The following is an 18,110-nucleotide window of genomic DNA, read 5'->3' on the forward strand; positions in this document are numbered from 1 at the left end:
TACCGGAACCCCCCCGGGAGGTATATGGGCCTTAGTGGGCCTTAGTGGAAGAGAGGAGAGGTGGCCAGAGATGGGCCGCGCGCCCCTCCCCCCTTGGTCCGAATTGGACAAGGAGAGGGGGCCGGCCCCCCTTCCTCCTCTCTCTCCTCTTCCCCCCCTCCACGAATCCTATTCCAACTAGGAAAGGGGGGAGTCCTACTCCCGGAGGGAGTAGGACTCCTCCTGGCGCGCCTCTCCTGGCCGGCCGACCCCCCTCCCTTGAGCCTTTATATACGGAGGCAGGGGCACCCCTAGAGACACAAGTTGATCCACGTGATCATATTCTTAGCCGTGTGCGGTGCCCCCTTCCACCATAGTCCTCGATAATATTGTAGCGGTGCTTAGGCGAAGCCCTGCGACAGTAGTACATCAAGATCGTCACCACGCCGTCGTGCTGACGGAACTCTTCCCCGACACTTTGCTGGATCGGAGTCCGGGGATCGTCATCGAGCTGAACGTGTGCTAGAACTCGGAGGTGCCGTAGTTTCGGTGCTTGATCGGTCGGGCCATGAAGACGTACGACTACATCAACCAAGTTAACGCTTCCGTTGTCGATCTACAAGGGTACGTAGATCACACTCTCCCCCTCTCGTTGCTATGCATCACCATGATCTTGCGTGTGCGTAGGAAAATTTTGAAATTACTACGTTCCCCAACAGTTTAGACCACAAAGGATTGTCATCATCATCCAAAACAAAAAGTAGGGAAATGCCCTTTCAATCTCCCCCTTTTTGGTAGATGATGATAACCACACGACTTGCAAGAGATAAGTCAATGAAATCTAGACGGAACTCCCCCTGAATGTGTGCCCCAACAAGTACTAGCTATTAGAAAGCATGGGCACACTTTCAGGACTAGACTCCCCCTAGATTTTATAGACTCATCACTCTGAGCTCAAAAGGATAAACAATATAATACCTAGAGGCAATAATAATGATAAAGACCTATGAATAAACGGAGTAGAAAGTCTAGCAAGTCACACACACAGCACGGAATGAAACAAGTCCACAAACAAACACAAAAACACGAGAACAAGAGAAAACAACCCAAGCAAATCCCCGAGACCTATAGAACCCTCTCCCCCTTTGGCATCAAGACACCAAAAAGGAAAAGAGCGAAGCTAGCGACCCAAAGCTCAGGCGTCCTCCTCTGACTCCTCAGTCGCATCTGGATCTTCATCATCAGAGTCGTCATCATCGTCGTGATCAGATATTTCCATGGCATTGTCAGCTGCTGCAAACAAGGATGATGGCTGGGGAGGGGCTTCATCATCAGTCCAGGTGCTATAGGTAGAGATCCAACGCTCCTCTGGGGTGATGCTCTTCTCAGAGCCACTCTGAACCTACATGTTGAGGTGCTTCATCATTGCAATTTGGCGACACCGTGCGAGCTTCTCATTGACATGTGCCTCATACATCTTCTTCTGGATGTCAGCCTAGAGACAAAAGGTCTTCTTTACCTTGGCAGTAAGTTTGGCCACCCACGAAGGCTTGGCCCCTGGCTCCAGCTCAAAGTCCTCATCGTCAGAAGTAGCATAGACATCCTCAGGAGCATGTTCAGGGAAGCGAGGCTCGGCATGCTTCTTCTTCTTAAGGAGCTTGACCTCATGAACAGTGAGGTTGTCTGGAGAAGTGAGGAGCTCTCCAGGACGACGAACAGCCCACACAGAGTTCATAAAGCACATGACAAATGGAGTGTAGATTGGGACTTTACGGTAGATGACCATGTTGTACATCTCATGCCACAGCCAATTTGACACATCAAACGTTGCCCCTGTCCCCACCATGGTCTTCATAGCAACCATCAAATCAACCAGATAGCCATGAATTTCATCTTGATTGCCCACCTTGGGCAAGAGCACATTGCGGAACACTCGGTGCATGATGTCATATACCTTCTCCAAATCCTTGGATTCTCCAATAATCCCACGGCCCCTAATGTATAGAGGGGCAAGCTTCTCTTAGGCATGGAATCAGGAAAATCATGAGGGCAAATGCCACCCCTTCCTTGCAGACCGGTATCCTCGTACCCAATAGCATTGCATAAAGCCCTCCAGGGAACGTGAAACAATTCATCGCGACACATGAAGGTGAGAGTGCGCGCATCATCTTCTCCAAAATGAACCGTGGCATAGAACTGATGGATAAGTTGAACATCAAAGTCACAGTTGACTGACATGATCTTGACAAGATCAAACTCCTCGCAGAGAGCTAGTGCCTCACCAAAATACTCCATGTTGTTTCTCCAATGATCAAAATCAATTGTCCACTGCTTGGCATATCTGTTCTTGTTGTGCTCAAAGAGTTCATGAACAATCCGCACTTGCATCTCATTCCGGAACTGAACAGTGGTCCAACGGGGAGCAATGGGAACCTCATACGGATTCTTTGAGTGGTAGGCTTCCCAATCCTTTGCTTTCCAACGATGCAACGGCATGACAACACGTTGCTTAGCAGCTGCAGACTTTTCACGGCGAGTAGGCTTGGTGGGAATCACAACTTCTTCATCATCTGACACAACCAGGCGCAAGGTCCTTCGTGCCCTCTTCTTGGTCTTGCGAGGAGCAGAGCGAGAACTAGAGCCACCTGAACACACACACGAAAAGAACACACAAAAAAACCAACAAGGATGAGAGGAATGCACCCACTAGCAGAAAAGGACAAGTTGCAACAACAGAGAAGATAGAACAGTGCTTAGTGGTTGATATACACCGGTTGTACCGGATCTTCCGCCGGTAGTACCGCTCCAGCGGTTGTACTGCCCATAGGGGCGGTAGTACCGCTCCAGCGGTTGTACCGCCCGTAGGGGCGGTAGAACCGCTGACAGTGGCACTACCAGGGAAGATAGATCTAACCAAGGCATACGAATCACACAAGTAATATTCCGAATTCTAAGTGCTGCAAACAAGACAGGAGGCTAACAAAGAACTCTTCTAAGCCATAGATCGAACACTAAACGCGGAAAGATGGGTAAAGCCCTAGGCAAGGAATAACCCTAACCAAAAACTAGAGGCAAAGAACTGTTGGGGAACGTAGCAGAAATTCAAAATTTTCCTACGAATCACCAAGATCTATCTATGGAGAAACCAGCAACGAGGGGAAGGAGAGTGCATATACATACCCTTGTAGATCGCTAAGCGGAAGCGTTCAAGAGAACGGGGTTGAAGGAGTCGTACTCGTCGTGATTCAAATCACCGGAGATCCTAGTGCCGAACGGACGGCACCTCCGCGTTCAACACACGTACAGCCCGGTGACGTCTCCCACGCCTTGATCCAGCAAGGATAGAGGGAGAGGTTGAGGAAGACTCCATCCAACAGAAGTACAACGGCGTGGTGGTGATGGAGGAGCGTGGCAACCCTGCAGGGCTTCGCCAATCACCTATGGGAGAGGAGGAGGTGTCATGGGAGGGAGGGAGGCGCCAGGGCTTCAGGTATGGATGCCCTCCCACCCCTCCACTATATATAGGGGCAAGGGAGAGGGGGGAGGCGCAGCCTTGCCCCTTCCTCCAAGGAAGGGGTGCGACCAAGAGGGGGGAAGGAGTCCATCCTCCCCAAGGCACCTCGGAGGTGCCTTCCCCCTTGAGGACTCTTCCCTCCCCAAGTTTCCTTGGCGCATGGGCCTCTTGGGGCTGGTGCCCTTGGCCCATATAGGCCAAGGCGCACCCCCTACAGCCCATGTGGCCCCCCCCGGTGGACCCCCGGACCCCTTTCGGCACTCCCGGTACAATACCAATAAAATGCGAAACTTTTCCGGCGACCAAAATAAGACTTCCCATATATAAATCTTTACCTCCGGACCATTCCGGAACTCCTCGTGACGTCCGGGATCTCATCCGGGACTCCGAACAACATTCGGTAACCACATACAAACTTCCTTTATAACCCTAGCGTCATCGAACCTTAAGTGTGTAGACCCTACGGGTTCGGGAGACATGTAGACATGACCGAGACGTTCTCCGGTCAATAACCAACAGCGGGATCTGGATACCCATGTTGGCTCCCACATGTTCCACGATGATCTCATCGAATGAACCACGATGTCAAGGACTCAATCGATCCCGTATACAATTCCCTTTGTCTAACCGTATTGTACTTGCCCGAGATTCGATCGTCGGTATACCGATACCTTGTTCAATCTCGTTACAGGCAAGTCTCTTTACTCGTTCCGTAACACATCATCCCGTGATCAACCCCTTGGTCACATTGTGCACATTATGATGATGTCCTATGGAGTGGGCCCAGAGATACCTCTCCGTTTACACGGAGTGACAAATCCCAGTCTCGATTCGTGCCAACCCAACAGACACTTTCGGAGATACCTGTAATGCACCTTTATAGCCACCCAGTTACGTTGTGACGTTTGGTACACCCAAAGCATTCCTACGGTATCCGGGAGTTTCACAATCTCATGGTCTAAGGAAAAGATACTTGACATTAGAAAAGCTTTAGCATACGAACTACACGATCTTTGTGCTAGGCTTAGGATTGGGTCTTGTCCATCACATCATTCTCCTAATGATGTGATCCCGTTATCAACGACATCCAATGTCCATAGCCAGGAAACCATGACTATCTGTTGATCACAACGAGCTAGTCAACTAGAGGCTCACTAGGGACATATTGTGGTCTATGTATTCACACGTGTATTACGATTTCCGGATAATACAGTTATAGAATGAATAAAAGACTATTATCATGAACAAAGAAATATAATAATAACACTTTTATTATTGCCTCTAGGGCATATTTCCAACAGTCTCCCACTTGCACTAGAGTCAATAATCTAGTTCACATCACCATGTGATTAACACTGACAGGTCACATCACCATGTGACCAACATCCAAAGAGTTTACTAGTGTCATTAAACTAGTTCACATCATCATGTGATTAAGACTCAATGAGTTCTTGGGTTTGATCATGTTCTGCTTGTGAGAGAGGTTTTAGTCAACGGATCTGTAACATTCAGATCCGTATGTACTTCGCAAATTTCTAGGTCATATTGTAAATGCTGCTTCCACGGTCCACTTGGAGCTATTCCAAATGGTTGCTCCACTATACATATCCGGTTTGCTACTCGGAGTCATTCGGATAGGTGTTAAAGCTTGCATCAACGTAACCCTTTACGCCAAACTCTTTATCACCTCCATAATCGAGAAACATATCCTTATTCCTCTAAGGATAACTTTGACCGCTATCTGATGATCCACTCCTTGATCACCTTTGTACTCTCTTGCCAGACATGTGGCAAGGCACACATCAGGTGCGGTACTTAGCATAGCATACTGTAGAGCCTACGTCTAAAGCATAGGGGACGACCTTCGTCCTTTCTCTCTTTTCTGCCGAGGTCGAGCTTTAAGTCTTAACTTCGTACCTTACAACTCAGGCAAGAACTTCTTCCTTGACTGATCCATCTTGAACACCTTCAAGATCATGTCAAGGTATGTGCTCATTTGAAAGTATTATTAAGCATTTTGATCTATCCTTATAGATCTTGATGCTCAATGTTCAAGTAGCTTAATCCAGGTTTTCTATTGAAAAACACCTTTCAAATAACCCTATATGCATTCCAGAAATTCTACATCATATCTGATCATCAATATGTCAACAACATATACTCATCAGAAAGTCTATAGTGCTCCCACTCACTTCTTTGGAAATACAAGTTTCTCATAAACTTTGTATAAACCCAAAATCTTTGATCATCTTATCAAAGTGCACATTCCAACTCCGAGATGCTTACTCCAGTCCATGGAAGGATCGCTAGAGCTAGCATACCTTTTAGCATCCTCAGGATCGACAAAACCTTTCTGATTGTATTACATACAACCTTTCCATACGAAGACTGGTAAGGAAACTCGTTTTGTCATCCATCTGCCAGATTTCATAAATGCAGCTAATGCTAACATGAATCCGACGGACTTTAAGCATCGCTACGGATGAGAAAATCTCATCGTAGTCAACTCCTTGAACTTGTGAAAAAACTCTTCGCCACAAGTCGAGCTTCATAGACGGTGACATTACCGTCCACGTCCGTCTTCTTCTTAAAGATCCATTTATTTCAATGGCTTGCCGATCATCGGGCAAGTCCACCAAAGTCCATGCTTTGTTCTGATACATGGATCCTATCTCGGATTTCATGGCTTCTAACCATTTGTCGGAATTTGGGCCCACCATCGCTTCTCCATAGCTCGTAGGTTCATTGTTGTCTAGCAACATGACCTTCAAGACAGGATTACTGTACCATTCCGAAGCAGTACGCGTCCTTGTCGTCCTACAAGGTACGGTAGTGACTTGATCCGAAACTTCATGATCACTATCATAAGCTTCCACTTCAATTGGTGTAGGTGCCACAGGAACAACTTCCTGTGCCCTGATACACACTGGTTGAAGTGATGGTTCAATAACCTCATCAAGTCTCCACCATCCTCCCACTCAACTTTTCGAGACGAACTTTTCCTCGAGAAAGGACCCGATTCAAGAAACAATCCCTATTGCTTTCGGATCTGAATTAGGAGGTATACCCAACTGTTTTGGGTGTCCTATGAAGATGCATTTTATCCGCTTTGGGTTCGAGCTTATCAACCTGAAACTTTTTCACATAAGCGTCGCAGCCCCAAACTTTTAAGAAACGACAACTTAGGTTTCTCCAAACGGTGTCGTCTCAACGGAATTACGTGGTACCCTGTTAAAGTGAGTGCGGTTGTCTCTAATGCCTAACCCATGAACGATAGTGGTAATTCGATAAGAGACATCATGGTACGCACCATATCCAATAGGATGCAACTATGATGTTTGGACACACCATCACACTATGGTGTTCCAGGCGGTATTAATTGTGAAACAATTTCCACAATGTCTTAATTGCGTGCCAAAACTCGTAACTCAGATATTCATCTCTATGATCATATCATAGACATTTTATCCTCTTGTCACAATGATCTTCTACTTCACTCTGAAATTACTTGAACCATTCAATAATTCAGACTTGTGTTTCATCAAGTAAATATTCTCAACATCTACTTGAATCATCTGTGAAGTAAGAACATAACGATATTCACTGCTTGCCTCAGCACTCATTGGACTGCTCACATCAAGATGTGTTACTTCCAACAAGTTGCTATCTTGTTCCATCTTACTGAAAAGAGGCTTTTCAGTCATCTTGCCCATGTGGTATGATTTGCATGTCTCAAGTGATTCAAAATCAAGTGAGTCCAAACGATCCATTTGCATGGAGTTTCTTCATGCGTATACACCAATAGACATGGTTCGCATGTCTCACACTTTTCAAAAACAAGTGAGTCCAAAGATCCATCAACATGGAGCTTCTTCATGCGTTTTATACCAATATGACTTACATGGCAGTGCCACAAGCAAGTGGTACTATCATTACTATCTTATATCTTCTGGCATGAAAATGTGTATCACTATGATCGAGATTCAATAAACCATTCCTTTAGGTGCAAGACCATTGAAGGTGTTATTCAAATAAATAGAGTAACCATTATTCTCCTTAAATGAATAACCGTATTGCGATAGACATAATCCAATCATGTCTATGCTCAACGCAAACACCAAATGACAATTATTCAAGTTTAATACTAATCTTGATGGTAGAGGGAGCGTGCGATGTTTGATCACATCAAACTTGGAAATACTTCCAACACATATCGACAGCTCACCTTTAGCTAGTCTCCGTTTATTCCGTAGCTCTTTTATTTTGAGTTACTAACACTTAGCAACTGAACCAGTATCTTAATACTCTGGTGCTACTAGGAGTACTAGTAAAGTACACATTAACATAATGTATATCCAATATACTTCTATCGACTTTGCCAGCCTTCTTATCTACCAAGTATCTAGGGTAATTCTGCTCCAGTGGTTGTTCCCCTTATCACAGAAGCACTTAGTCTCGGGTTTGGGTTCAACCTCGGGTTTCTTCACTGGTGCAGCAGCTGATTTGCCGTTTCATGAAGTATCCCTTCTTGCCCTTGCCCTTCTTGAAACTAGTGGTTTCACCAACCATCAACAGTTGATGCTCCTTCTTGATTTCTACTTTCGCGGTGTCAAACATCACGAATATCTCAAGGATCATCATATCTATCCCTGATTTGTTATAGTTCATCACAAAGCTCTAGCAGCTTGGTGTTAATGACTTTGGAGAAACATCACTATCTCATCTGGAAGATCAACTCCCACTCGATTCAAGTGATTGTTGCACTCAGACAATCTGAGCACAAGCTCAACGATTGAGCTTTTCTCCCTTAGTTTGCAGGTTAAGAAAATCGTCGGAGGTCTTATACCTCTTGACGTGGGCACGAGCCTGAAATCCCAATTTCAGCCCTCGAAACATCTCATATGTTCCGTGATGTTTCGAAAAACGTCTTTGGTGCCTCTACTTAAACCATTTAGCTGAACTATCACGTAGTTATCTAAACGTGTATGTCCGATGTTCGCAACATCCACAAACGACGTTTGGGGTTCAGCACACTGAGCGGTGCATTAAGGACATAAGCTTTCTATTGTCCGCATAATCGCTACTTTCAACTTTCAACTATATTTTCTCTAGGAACATATCTAAACAGTGGAACTACAGCGCGAGCTTACGACATAATTTGCAAAGATCTTTTGACTATGTTCAGGATAATTAAGTTCATCTTATGAACTCCCACTCAGATAGACATCCCTCTGGTCATCTAAGTGATTACATGATCCGAGTCAACTAGGCCGTGTCCGATCATCACGTGAGACGGACTAGTCATCATCGGTGAACATCTTCATGTTGATCGTATCCTCCATACGACTCATGCTCGACCTTTTGGTCTCTGTGTTCCGAGGCCATGTCTGTACATGCTAGGCTCGTCAAGTTAACCCTAAGTGTTTCGCGTGTGTAAATCTGTCTTACACCCGTTGTTTGTGAACGTAAGAATCCATCACACCCGTTCATCACGTGGTGCTTAGAAGCGATGAACTGTAGCAACGGTGCACAGTTAGGGGAGAACACTTCTTGAAATTGTTGTAAGGGATCATCTTATTTACTACCGTCGTTCTAAGTAAACAAGATGCATAAACATGATAAACATCACATGCAATCAAATAGTGACATGATATGGCCAATATCATTTTGCTCCTTTTGATCTCCATCTTCGGGGCTCCATGATCATCATCGTCACCGGCATGACACGATGATCTCCATCATCATGATCTCCATCATCGTGTCTTCATGAAGTTGTCTCGCCAACTATTACTTCTACTACTATGGCTACCGGTTAGCAATAAAGTAAAGTAATTACATGGCGTTGTTCATTGACACGCAGGTCATACAATAAATAAAGACAACTCCTATGGCTCCTGCCGGTTGTCATACTCATCGACATGCAAGTCGTGATTCCTATTACAAGAACATGATCAATCTCTTACATCACATATATTCATCACATTCTTCTTGGCCATATCACATCACATAGCATACCCTGCAAAAACAAGTTAGACGTCCTCTAATTGTTGTTTGCATGTTTTACGTGGCTGCTATGGGTTTCTAGCAAGAACGTTTCTTACCTATGCAAAACCACAACGTCATATGCCAATTGCTATTTACCCTTCATAAGGACCCTTTTCATCGAATCCGTTCCGACTAAAGTGGGAGAGACTGGCACCCGCTAGCCACCTTATGCACCAAGTGCATGTCAGTCGGTGGAACCTGTCTCACGTAAGCGTACGTGTAAGGTCGGTCCGGGCCGCTTCATCCCACAATACCGTCAAAACAAGATTGGACTAGTAACGGTAAGCATATTGAACAAAATCAACGCCCACAACTACTTTGTGTTCTACTCGTGCAAAGAATCTACGCAATAGACCTAGCTCATGATGCCACTGTTGGGGAACGTAGCAGAAATTCAAAATTTTCCTACGAATCACCAAGATCTATCTATGGAGAAACCAGCAACGAGGGGAAGGAGAGTGCATATACATACCCTTGTAGATCGCTAAGCGGAAGCGTTCAAGAGAACGGGGTTGAAGGAGTCGTACTCGTCGTGATTCAAATCACCGGAGATCCTAGTGCCGAACGGACGGCACCTCCGCGTTCAACACACGTACAGCCCGGTGACGTCTTCCACGCCTTGATCCAGCAAGGATAGAGGGAGAGGTTGAGGAAGACTCCATCCAACAGAAGTACAACGGCGTGGTGGTGATGGAGGAGCGTGGCAACCCTGCAGGGCTTCGCCAAGCACCTATGGGAGAGGAGGAGGTGTCATGGGAGGGAGGGAGGCGCCAGGGCTTCAGGTATGGATGCCCTCCCACCCCTCCACTATATATAGGGGCAAGGGAGAGGGGCGAGGCGCAGCCTTGCCCCTTCCTCCAAGGAAGGGGTGCGGCCAAGAGGGGGGAAGGAGTCCATCCTCCCCAAGGCACCTCGGAGGTGCCTTCCCCCTTGAGGACTCTTCCCTCCCCAAGTTTCCTTGGCGCATGGGCCTCTTGGGGCTGGTGCCCTTGGCCCATATAGGCCAAGGCACACCCCCTACAGCCCATGTGCCCCCCGGGGCAGGTGGCCCCCCCCCGGTGGACCCCCGGACCCCTTTCGGCACTCCCGGTACAATACCGATAAAATGCGAAACTTTTCCGGCGACCAAAATAAGACTTCCCATATATAAATCTTTACCTCCGGACCATTCCGGAACTCCTCGTGACATCCGGGATCTCATCCGGGACTTCGAACAACATTCGGTAACCACATACAAACTTCCTTTATAACCCTAGCGTCATCGAACCTTAAGTGTGTAGACCCTACGGGTTCGGGAGACATGTAGACATGACCGAGACGTTCTCCGGTCAATAACCAACAGCGGGATCTGGATACCCATGTTGGCTCCCACATGTTCCACGATGATCTCATCGGATGAACCACGATGTCAAGGACTCAATCGATCCCGTATACAATTCCCTTTGTCTAACGGTATTGTACTTGCCCGAGATTCGATAGGCGGTATACCGATACCTTGTTCAATCTCGTTACCGGCAAGTCTCTTTACTCGTTCCGTAACACATCATCCTGTGATCAACCCCTTGGTCACATTGTGCACATTATGATGATGTCCTACCGAGTGGGCCCAGAGATACCTCTCCGTTTACACGGAGTGACAAATCCCAGTCTCGATTCGTGCCAACCCAACAGACACTTTCGGAGATACCTGTAATGCACCTTTATAGCCACCCAGTTACGTTGTGACGTTTGGTACACCCAAAGCATTCCTACGGTATCCGGGAGTTGCACAATCTCATGGTCTAAGGAAAAGATACTTGACATTAGAAAAGCTTTAGCATACGAACTACACGATCTTTGTGCTAGGCTTAGGATTGGGTCTTGTCCATCACATCATTCTCCTAATGATGTGATCCCGTTATCAACGACATCCAATGTCCATAGCCAGGAAACCATGACTATCTGTTGATCACAACGAGCTAGTCAACTAGAGGCTCACTAGGGACATATTGTGGTCTATGTATTCACACGTGTATTACGATTTCCGGATAATACAGTTATAGCATGAATAAAAGACTATTATCATGAACAAAGAAATATAATAATAACACTTTTATTATTGCCTCTAGGGCATATTTCCAACAAGAACACGAGGCATATCCACCATCCATGGGAAGAGATCGGAAGGCCTCTGCGGAGAGAATCCACGGAGAGCCAAGGATCCGAAGCGCGAGATGCACTCTGGGGCAGGGGTAGAGATGGCCGGCGGCTAGGGCAAGAAAAAGAGGAATGAGGACGAAGGGAAAAAGACAAACCTTCAGCCCCGTCGAGATATATATAGGCCCGTACGCACGCCCCGGTAGAACCTCTTAGGGCAGCGGTTGTACCGCTCGTCTGGTACAGACCGGTGGATGGAGGCGGTACTTCCGGTGCCTGGAAGGCAGCGGTAGTACCGCACGGCAACAACCGGTAGTACCGGATGTGGGTTACTGTGGGATTGTGCGGTGGAACCGCCCAAGTACCGAACGGAAACCCTTGGGACGGCACAACCTGGTACCAGCGGTAGAACCGCTCGTGGTACCGGTTGTACCGCCCGACCACCCAAGCCCAAACCAAGATCAAATGAGTGCAATCCGGAGGGAGGAAGAAGGGGCACAAAGACAGGAGAGAAACAACACCCTAGGAGAACCTAACACAAAGAGCAAAGAGAGAAAGAGAGAAAACAACATGAGAACAGCAATGCTAACTCCAACTCCCCGAAGAGAGGACGGTAGCCGAGGCCACCTATGTTTGAGTCAATTGGTATGGCACCGCAAAGAATTATCCTTGGGTCCATGACCAAAACTCGTCTTTGAAGCACAAGTACCATCAAATATGGCTAATGTGAAAGACACAATCAATTTATGCATAATGGGGGAAGGGAGAGTTCATTGAGAGAACAACACTCCCCCTATGTCCATGCCTACACCTAAACTAGACAACAAGTTGAGCGTGGTAGGGTGTGCAAGGGTTCAAGCCACATTGCTCGAATCAATGATATTTAGATCATGCCCTAACTCGCAAAATCTTGCTTCATCTAAGGGCTTCGTGAAAATATCTGCAAGGTTGTCATGAGTGTTGACATAGTTGAGCTCGAACTCTCCTCGTCTAATGTGATCCCGGATGAAGTGATACCGGATCTCAATATGCTTTGTCTTGAAATGTTGTACCGGATTGAGAGAGATCTTGATGGCACTTTCATTGTCACACCAAAGAGGCACTTTGTCACAAGTGACACCGTAATCCTTTAAAGTTTGCCTCATCCATAGGAGTTGAGCACAACAACTACCGGCAGCAACATACTCCGCCTCAGTGGACGAGAGAGACACACAACTTTGCTTTTTGGAAGACCAACTTACCAAAGAGCAACCAAGGAATTGGCACCCTCCGGAAGTGGACATCCTATCCGGAAGTTTGATCCTCTGGGGTACCATAGGCCAAAGTTTGGGGTATGAGCCAAATATCGAAATATTCGTTTGACCGCCACATAGTGACTTTCCTTAGGTGCAGCTTGAAACCGTGCACAAATTCCCACACTCAACATGATGTCCGGTGTAGATGCACAAAGGTAAAGCAAGGATCCAATCATGGAACGATATACCTTTTGATCCACCACTTTACCATTGGGATCTAAGTCAATTTGGCACTTGGTGGGCATTGGAGTGGAAGCCGGCTTGACGTCACTTAGCTTGAATCTCTTGAGCATGTCTTAAGTGTATATTGGATTGATTGATGAAAGTTCCTTCTCTTCTTTGCTTCACTTCGAACCCTAGAAAGAACTTCAACTCTCCCATGGAGGACATCTCGAACTTTGAGGTCATGAGAGCGGCAAATTCCTCAATGAAAGCTTTATTAGGAGAACCAAAGATAATATCATCAACATATAATTGGCACACAAACAACTCCCCTTTGACCTTAGTAAAAAGAGTGGGTCGATTAGCCCAACTTCAAAACCACAGTCTTGTAACAACTCGGTAAGGTGGTCATACCACGCATGTGGGGCTTGTTTAAGGCCATAGAGCGCCTTATCGAGTTGATACACATGATCGGGAAAGTAGGGATCCTCGAACCCGGGGGGTTGCTTGACGTAAACCAATTCATTAATGGGACCATTAAGGAAAGCACTCTTCACATCCATTTGTTGTAACTTAAAATTATGATGAGAAGCATATGCAATTAACAAGCGAATGGATTCAAGACGAGCAACGGGAGCAAAGGTTTCACCGTAGTCGATACCCTCGACTTGGGAGTAGCCTTGTGCTACCAAACGAGCCTTGTTGAGAATGATAATCCCATGGGCATCTTGCTTGTTCTTGAATATCCACTTGGTTCCAATGACATTGTGGTTCCCCGTTGGCCTTGGCACCAATCTCCACACTTTGTTGCGCTCGAAGTTGTTGAGTTCTTCGTGCATGGCATTGAGCCAATCCAGATCTTCTAGCGCCTCATAGACCTTGTGGGGTTCCACACAAGAGACAAACGCGTGATGCTCACAATAATTTGCTAATTGTCTATGAGTGCTTACCCCCTTTCTTAAGCTTCCAAGCACATTCGTCATGAGATGATCCTTGGTGGAGAGCTTGGATGCAATCTTGGCGGCACGACGCTCCAATTCCTCCTCGGTGGTGAGTTGAGGAGCGGTTACTTGATCATCTTGAGCGCCATCATGAACTTGTTCTTGATCTTGAACTTGCTCGGGGGAAAGAACTTGACCTTGGGCATCACTTGGTGTGTCAACACCGTCTTGAGTATGATCTTGCCCTTGGTCTTGTTCATGAGGTTGAGGGCCTTCACTTTGTTCTTCGGAAGCGTGTGGGCCTTGGGTTGGTGATGGCTCCACTTGAGTGGAGCATTGTACTTCTCCTTCGGCCACAAGGGGTTCCTCAATGGGTAGGATAAAACCAACACCCATTCTTCTTATGGCTTGAGGAGGAATTTCATCACCTACATCACAAGTGCCACTTTGCTCCACTTGGGAGCCGTTATTCTCATCAAACTCCACGTTACATGTCTCCTCAATAAGTCCCATGGATTTATTGAGGACACGGTAAGCATGAGAGTTTGTAGCATAACCAACAAATATGCCCTCATGAGCTCTAGCCTCAAATTTAGACAACCGAACACCTTTCTTGAGAATGAAACACTTACACCCGAACACCCGGAAGTACTTGAGGTTGGGCTTGTTACCGGTGAGTATCTCATATGAAGTCTTGTTCAAGCCCTTGCGGAGGTAGAGCCGATTGGATGCATGACACACGGTGTTGATGGCTTCGGCCCAAAAGTTGTACGGAGACTTGAACTCCGCCATCATGGTCCTTGCCGCATCCATCAATGTCCGGTTCTTCCTTTCCGCAACACCGTTTTGTTGAGGGGTGTATGGTGCGGAATATTGATGCTTGATTCCCTCATCACTAAGAAATTCATCCAAGGTGTAGTTCTTGAACTTGGTGCCGTTGTCACTTCTTATTGTCAAGATCTTTGCATTGTGTTGACGTTGTGCTTCATTTGCAAAGTCAATGATGGTTTGTTGGGTCTTGCTCTTCCTCTTGAAGAAATACACCCACGTGTACCTTGAGTAGTCATCCACAATAACCAAGCAATACTTCCTACCTCCAAGACTATCAAAGGATGGAGGCCCAAAGAGATCCATGTGAAGGAGCTCCAAAGGCCTCTTTGAATAAATGATAGTCGTGGGAGGGTGAGCCTTCTCATGTAGCTTTCCTTCAATACAGGCACTGCAAGCACGATCTTTAGCAAAACCAACATTCGTTAGTCCACGGACATGGTCCCCCTTGAGGAGACTTTGTAAAGATCTCATATTGACATGGGCTAAACGGCGATGCCAAAGCCATCCCACATCAACTTTAGCCATTAGGCATGTCACGGTCTTAGTGGGTCGCTCCGAAAAGTTAATCACATATAGACCGTTCTCGACATGCCCAACAAAGGCTACTTTAAGAGTCTTGCTCCACAAGAGGGCCACGGTATCGATATCAAAGAAAGTGGCAAAGCCCATGATTGCAAGTTGACGAACGGAAAGTAAATTGTATGCAAGGGACTCAACAAGCATGACCTTCTCGATCGTGAGATCATGAGAGATGACCACCTTGCCAAGTCCCAATACCTTAGAAGATGAGGCGTCACCCCACTCGACATTGGTGGGCATAGATGGAACCTTGTGCACGTCCACCACCAAGTCCTTGCTTCCGGTCATATGATTTGTAGCTCTGCTATCAAGCAATTATGATCCACCACCGGAAGCAAACACCTACAAGAGATCAATGCTTGGTTTTAGGTACCCATTTTGTAATGGGTCCTTTGATGTTAGTAACAAGGGTCTTAGGAACCCAAATAGACCATTCAATGTATTCATGAAGAGAACCAACAAATTTGGCATAAACATGCCCATCACTAGCACGGCATAACACATAAGAAGGATTAAAATCGCCGGCTTTGTTGGGAGGGGTGACATTGCCCTTCTTGACATTGTTCTTCTTCTTCTCCTCGGGGGCACTCTCTCCCTCCCTCACAAAGGTTTGCATGAGAGGAGGAGGCAGTTTGGTCTTGTCATTCTTCTTCTTGTTCTTGGAGTCGGGGACGTACCCAACCCCTTCCTTGGCCACACCTCCCTTTTGGTTGGTCAAGAGATCGTTGAGGTTCTTCTTGCCTTGTATGCAAGTCGCAAGACCTCTCTCAAGTTGCTCCTTCAACTTAGCATTTTCCTCAACAAGATGTATATGCTCACAACACGAGTTAGTAGCATTTGCATTATCAATTAAAACCATATGAGGAAAAGTAGCTTTCTCCTTAGTTAGCTTCACTTGGAGTTGATCATGAGACTCCTTGAGACTAGCGTGAATACCCTTCAAGGCCTTGTGGGCCTTGTCAAGTATATCAAACTCCTCTTTGAGTCTAGCAAGATCAACCCCGAGTTTGGCCTTCTCGGAATTTAGCACACGAGAAACAACGAGGGCATGATCATAATCTTTCTCTAACTTAGCATGATCTACGTTGTGTGACTCCTCAAGAGCCAAACGAAGACCACGCTCTTCCTCAAGAGCATTGGAAAGATCCGAAATCTCATCGACATAGTCACGACTATGTTCTTCCATCTTAGAGATGGTGTCTTCGTGAGCCTCGATCATGTCATTGGCCTCACCAAGTTGTTCCAAGAGAGCAATAAAGTGCTTCTTGGATATATCCTTGAGTTTGCCCATAAAGGCCTCAAACTCGTTAGCCTCCACATTAGCTCCCTCAAATTCATTAATGCTATCCGTTTGGGAAGGATGATTAATGATGGTAGTTTTGATGTTGGAGGTTACCTTGTTGGTGGCTTTAGCCATGAGGCACTTGGCGGTGATGCTCTCGTTGGGTGAGTCGAAGAGAGACACCCGTGACGTTGTTGCAATGGCAACGGAGGCCATGGCAACCGACTCATCATCTTCATCATCGTCATCATCCTCATTGTACTCTTCTTGCACAACCAAGGCCTTGGGATGAGTCTTCTTGGTGAAGTTGTTCTTGTTGAGGAACGACTTGGCCTTGTCCTTTCGGATGAGTTTGCCACCATTGTCTTCCCTCTTCTCATACGGGCATTCCGCAACAAAATGACTCACGTTGCCGCAATTGTAGCAAGTCCTTACACATTTCTTGCCCCTTGTACCACTCGAGTTGTTTTTGCTAAAGTTTGACCTTGAGTTTTTCTTGCTCCAAAATTGCCTTGAAGCAAGTGCCATGTGTTCATGATATGCATACTTCGTATCTTCGGGGTTGCTCTCCTCTTCTTCCTCTTCTCCGTCTTCCACTATGAGCTTGGCCTTCAATGCAAGGTTAGGCTTCTTTGCCCGTTGAGAACGGAGCACCGCATTGTCGGCGGTCTTGTCCAAAATGTTCATGGCCACAAACTCATCCAACACTTCGCTTGAGGTCAAAGTGTGGAAGTCCGGTCTTTGACGAATGACGGAGGACATGGCCTTGTGATAGGGCATCATTGCCTTGAGGAATTTGCGCTTGATCCAATTGTCATCCGTGTCCTTGCTCCCGTGATCTCGTAGTGAGACCGCGAGTTTGGTTACTCTCCGATAGAGCTCACGAGGTTCTTCATCTTCCTTCATTGCAAACTCATCGGCCTCATCTTGTACCACTTCATAGTTGGAGCGTTGAATGCTTGCGCTTCCCCGGTAGAGAGACATGACACAATGCCATGCATCTTTGGCCAAGGCGAAAGGACAAAGATGAGGTAGGTCTTCGGGTGGAATAGCATCTTGAATGATGAAGAGAGCATTCTCATTGAATTGATTGTCCGCGGCTTCTCGAGGAGTGAAGTTTCTTGGATCATGTGGATAGAAACCTTCTTCAATGATTCTCCAAAGGTTAGTGTTCACATGATTTAAATGACGTTTAAAGCGATAAACCCAAGAATCAAAATCCTCATTTTTCACAATCTTAGGGGGAGGACCGGCATGATTCAAATGAGTGGAAGGAACCGATCCACCATAAACAAGTGGTGGTTCCACATGGGCAAAGATGTCAGTGCCATTCTTGCCACTAGAAG

Source organism: Triticum dicoccoides, chromosome 6A (assembly GCF_002162155.2).
Source record: "Triticum dicoccoides isolate Atlit2015 ecotype Zavitan chromosome 6A, WEW_v2.0, whole genome shotgun sequence".
Taxonomy (NCBI): domain Eukaryota; kingdom Viridiplantae; phylum Streptophyta; class Magnoliopsida; order Poales; family Poaceae; genus Triticum; species Triticum dicoccoides.